A 6000-nucleotide genomic window follows, 5' to 3' on the forward strand; every position below is an offset into this window, starting at 1 on the left:
CCCAATCCTTTTTTAGAAAACTAAATAAGGTACTGCGATTTGCTTCCTCTGTATTTTACATAAGCTAAAAAATATAATCATCCTAAAGTAAACGATGTTATCATTACCCCTTGAAGTTAGGTTTCTTACAGATATTTGGTGGTTCCTTTAAAAAGCTTAAGTACAGGGTGAAATAGGAATTACCAGCCAATAGTAGATGAACATTAGATGACTGTAACATGAAGATACTCAATGCTTTGTACACTATACAATCGGTGTCTTTAGGGAGCCAACCCCTATATTATGTATGAAGTGAAGGAGCAAGAAAAAAAACGTAGAATAATTACTTTAAAAGACACGAATGTTTATTTAAAGCGATGTTTTAGACGTATATGTTTTATTTGAAAAGGATGCTTTCCCTATCTGCAGGTTTTTACATTTCCAGTTTCTTATTTATCTTATAAATTAATTAAACTGTTGCTCTTTCGCTGTTTCTGTTCTACTTTGTTCACACAAGTTTATTAAAATCCGGTCATGAGAAGTTAGAAAAAAACATTTTATACACACCGACCACATTGGCATATACTTTCTATTACAAAACGAAAATAGCAACTATAAATGGGTCCATAACTTTAAGTTCTTTAACTTAGTTATGGTTAATATTGATTAGTCTAGTGAAACGAAATATTAATAATTTGGCATTAAAGTTGGAAAAAAAGACTTCACTCTACAGGTAATAATAAAAAAGTTATATATATATGTATTAAAATCTGAATTGGAAAAGTCGTTTTTGTTTTTACAAGTTAATTGCCAAAATGGCTAAATCATTCCACTACGCACTACAAATTCTGAGAAATATTAATCAACAAATTTAAAGACTTATGAAATTATGATTAAGTTTACTAGTCTCATTATTATTGTTCCTTTTATCAGCATCTCCATCGCCCCTTACTCTTAATGTAGTATATATTTCTGTCGAAAAAGTTAATTGTGGTTCTCCTATTTCTAGTGTACTGACACGACTAATTCAAACGAAAAACAAATTTTATGACTGTTTCGGCTATGTCGAATTTGTTGTTTCTATACCTTACGGAGGTCTAACACCAATCTGGAAACATATTAATGTTTAAACTTATCCTTACTGGGGTTTCACCATAGGTAAACATAATTGGCTGGCGACTGTCAGAAAAAATCTAAAATAAACTCAATCAGTTGTGGTAGGTTTAAGGGACAGCTTTAAACACACAAAATATTATTATTGCATACAGACACATGTAGAAAGCTTGTTTGGCTTTCGAGAGATGCTGGGTGTGCTGTGCCTTTAAACTACTTGATAACTGCACTCGGCCTATGTTTCATAAAGCTAAAAGTTGGATGATTTGTTGAAGCCAGCCATTAGAAGTTTATCTAGATCTGCACAGAATTAAATCTTATCCTTATCCGAAATTATATAACACTGACACATAGGCCTATTCTTGTGCAAACCAAGATACAAATTAAACAAAATTAGTTATTTATAATATACCTCTAGGCTCTAGTGAAAAAAAGCTAATGATACTTCTAAGCTTGTTTTGAAGAACACAGTGCTTTAAAGTTCGACTTAACAGAAGAGAGATATGGTGTTCAAATTCAATCTGGCTCTGCATCAAGCTATTTCCTTTCGTAAAAATGTTAATAAATTAGAAGAAAATTAAAATATTGGTAAGAACTGTAGAACCAGGAAAGGGAAAAGATGCCATTACCATATTTTTCTCGCGAACCCCTTAGAATAATCTATCGAACACCTAGGGGTTTGCGAACCTCCGGTTGGGAAACGCTGGACTAGATCAAACAAGAGACTAAGGCTTATAAGCCTAGATTTGAGTTCTAACCATGCATTATAGACTAATATTAACATTTTCAAGCATAGTAACTTCAAGTTTTTAGTTGGTCGTTGTAGTTTTATTTTTGAATAACCAGTTTGCCACATTTCAAAATACTAACTTTTAGTTAAATGGTTTGATTTTCAAAATCTTAAATTATGTTTCAAGAATTATATTTCAATTTTGCTGGGTACTATCTATAAACTGATGACAATATCAGAGATTCAGATTTTATTGTAAACGTGTTACATACTATCTGTTACAATTTCCAGAGATTTTTTATTTCCAATAAATTCAACACGTTCAAAAGTTATTTTATTTTACAAAATTTATCACTCCATAAAAGGGGTTCGCTGCGAAAACTATTATTACTCAAGGGGTTCGCGAAGAGAAAAAGGTTGGGTACCGCTGATCTAATAGACGTCGTTAATCTAAGGCCTATTTTCATACTAACATTACTAATTTTTTTCCTTAGGCCTATCGTAAATAGCAATAAATTAGCCAAGTTAAGCTATTTAGTTAATTTCTTAGTTTGTATAGAATTTTATACACAATGTTTATAAAAACTACATCAGAAATTGGCGTAATGCATATAAAAATATACTTACTTTGTGTTGAAAATAAATCTGACTGAAGCCTTTCTTGATGTAACTTGTAAGTAATAAGACTAGTTTTTGTTGTGTAGTTATACATAGACTGTTTTCTTCGTTAAAATAATTATCGTTTATTTGCGAGCTGTTGACTCTCTTACCGGAGCCTTCATTAGGCAACAATGTACTGATTAATACTGAGCTCACAAATAAAAGACAAATATTTTAACGTAGAGAACAAGTCCATGTATAATCTTACCTATTAATTTATCTCCGTTATGAGTTTAAAAAAAACAACTAGCTTTTATTTTTAGTCTGCTGGATATTGCCATGACTGCATAATATTAACTTTGCTGCGCCATCTTAAGTTTTAATTGATAAATTCACACTAAAATGTTATTTAATATTGTGTATTATTATTATTATTTTTTAAGATAAAATATTTACTTAAGATTAAATGAACAGGCTTCAAGTTACTAAGACACAAAATCAGAAATATAAGCTTATTTAGAATTATGTAGATTTTATCATAAATAATTAAAATTTTCGTCTCTCCATTTAATTCGTTTTTGTGGTGCTGTAAAATAGTAACTTTCAAGTTAAATGGCAGTTTTTAATTTATGTACCTACTCCTTTTTTTCCGTCTTTGCATTAGGGAGAAAGTTTTAGATTTAATATCTGATAAATGAAAAAGTAAAAAAGAATCAAAAATTTGAATCTTGTTTATTAAATGATAAGTTAGATTCGATATTTTGTTAGGACTAATAAAACTAAATAAGCACTATATTGTAAGAAAAAAGTAAAATAAGACACGGAATTTTCATACATTTAAGAAAATAACCAACTGAAATGAATTAAAAACAGGGTAAAAACTATAAAGGGATAATGAAATAACAAGAACTCTAACTGAATGATTTTTTTATAAAGAAAACAATAGAGAAAGAAATATATAATATATTTAGATAAAGGAAGTATACTAAGATTATCTTGAAATCAATATGAAAACAATATGTTTTTACTATCACTTATAACATTAATTGTGTTCCAATTTAACAGAGTATTCTCGTTAAGAAACTGCTTCAGTGATAATAATGTTGCAAGAACAAAAACAAAGTTGGAAAGATTTGAATCTTGTCACGTCGTAATGGTGAATAATCATATTAAAAGAATAACAAACCACTTTAAACAGTTAATAAAGGGGGACTCAAGAGCGACAAAAAATAAAGGACTTTTAGTACTTACACAATACAAAGCTTAGTTGTCCTAAAAAGGCAAAGGAACAATTTCGTCACGATTTAAGTACAAGACCTATGAATTAAACTAATAGCATAATTCAATTAAATGTAAAATGTATTAGGTGATTGAAAAGACTGATGCCTCAAAAGGAAAGTTAATAACTCATGTAGTGAAACAAAGGAAGCGTAGAAAAAATTCGTTAGGGTTAGCTGCCAAAGATCAGAACCATGCAAAGATGCTGATCTCTTTAAGAAGTTTAAATCGTGTACTTATAGTTATTTCGAAATGAAATAAAGCTTCAGCTATTAAAGTGGCTCAGAATCCGTACAGAGCTTATAACATTCGAGCTAGTTTTTTTATGCTTGAGTGTGGTAAAAAAAAAAGAAGAAAAAAGCAACAGTCTCTTCTCTTTCCTTTTCATTCGGTAATCTTGTAATGTTTCTGTTGGAGCTGCTCGAATAGACACTAATAAAATTACTCGGATCTTGATCTTGGAAGTACGTCAAACAAAAGTATTGTCAAATAGAACAGTTAAACTAATGAAAGAAGGAAGTTCATGAAACGATATATGTAAGTCAATAACTCAGATTACGTTTTCCAAAAAATACTCAAATTTTGATATGATAATATAGTAAACAATTAGACAGATTTTTGTTTGTTGTTTTGTTGTTACACACAAAGCTATAAATGAGCTATCTGTGCTGTGCCCACCATGGGTATCGAAACCTGGTTTTTAGCATTATAAGCCTTCAGATTTACCGCCGAACCACTAGGGGCGAATTTCATAGTATTAGAAACATAGTATTAAAAATCAAGGGTAGATACACTTATTAAAATATGAGAATTAACGCTTCAGTTTTTATTTGAAGCCGAATTTGGAAATGAGAAACTTGTTAGTAGTCCAATTTCCAATAAAAGAAATGTTGAAAATTCGTCCTGTTTTAATTTTGTTACGGATCATTGCTCTGGGTTTGACTGGTGTGAAAGAATATGTTTTTAAGATTATAACGATAAAAAAAAGTGAATTTTTATATGTGTATCTTAGATTAACTGTTAGATAAAAAATAAAGATGTGGCAAAATAAGCTATATAACATAAGGTATTCGATTGATCAGTGGGGTTAGTTAAACAGTTGAACAGTTAAACAGTATAAGGAGAATAACTGATGTTATAGTATAGAAAATAAATAAAAAGAATAAATGAAAAAAAAAACAGTCGAACTATTTGGAGGCATAGAATGTTTGAGAAACGAAAGAATTAATCAACAATATGTACTATTATGGTGTATTTGAAATACATTTAATAAGGTCATTGGCGATGGTTTTAGTTTCACTAACTGTTAGTCACTTCTGCTGTCGCTTGGAAGGTTTTATTTGCAGATTTTTAGACAGGGGAGTCTCTAATCCATTCTCTCTGTAGATCGAAACAGCATTCTTGTGAAAGAACACAGTGATACGCTGTTATATTGAAATCGATAACTACTGTCTAGGTAACCAACGATAAAGAAAACGTTCATTGTGACATTATTAAACTTGCAAAATACTTCTGGATCAAATAAGTGAAACATTTATAGCACCTTTCCTTTCATTATCAGGAATAAAAAGTTAAAGGCCATTACTAGCCCTTAAAGTAGCATTAAATCAAGTGTCAGATCTAGCCAACAAAACTGCGATTTCTATTAGGAGTATTGATATTGATCACGTCAGTGTAAAGCTTTTTACTGGCTCACTGTTTCTGAAAGATAAGTGAGAGAGCAATAATAAATTCAAATGATTCCTTTTCTTGATTACAAATAAGGTTTTTAAATAAAAAAATCTTACATAAAATTACATTTTGTTTGTTGTTAAGAACAAAGTTACATAATAAGCTATCTGGACACCCGGATTTTAGTGGTGTCGGCCCTCGTACTTACCGATGAACCACTGGGGGATATAACGATTAGTAAGATGTATCTGATTTAATTAACTCTCAGCATTATTTGTCATGTTGAGACTTTTTCTTTATTTAATCTATTGAGCGGGTTTTAGACAAATTCTGTTCGATTGGTGTTTCGGATAGACAGATTCGACAAATTAAGATTCCATTTTAAAACAAAATAATACGTCTAGTGTAGAAATGTAATTTAAATAGCTAAATTCATCTTTTCCACGACTAAACTTTCTTAGATAATGCCCATTGTTATGAAAAATGGTCTTTATCGTTGATTTCAAGTGAATTTGGATCTTTACAATGGCCGAAAAGTTTATTTGAAGTTAAGCACAAAACTACACAATAAGCTATCTGTGATTTTCCCACCACGGGTATCGAAACCCGGTTTCTAGCGTTGTAAGTCC

General features: G+C 30.4%; 1 protein-coding gene across 6 annotated transcripts in view; it reads left to right on the forward strand.

Moving 5' to 3' along the window:
• Positions 1-6000, forward strand: part of LOC106462072 (ATP-dependent RNA helicase DDX55-like) — a 162304-nt gene that overhangs the window by 60818 nt on the left and 95486 nt on the right. The gene's annotated exons all lie outside the window — the stretch shown is intronic.

The sequence above is a fragment of the Limulus polyphemus genome, unplaced genomic scaffold (genome assembly GCF_000517525.1).
Source record: "Limulus polyphemus unplaced genomic scaffold, Limulus_polyphemus-2.1.2 Scaffold1088, whole genome shotgun sequence".
NCBI classification, from domain to species: domain Eukaryota; kingdom Metazoa; phylum Arthropoda; class Merostomata; order Xiphosura; family Limulidae; genus Limulus; species Limulus polyphemus.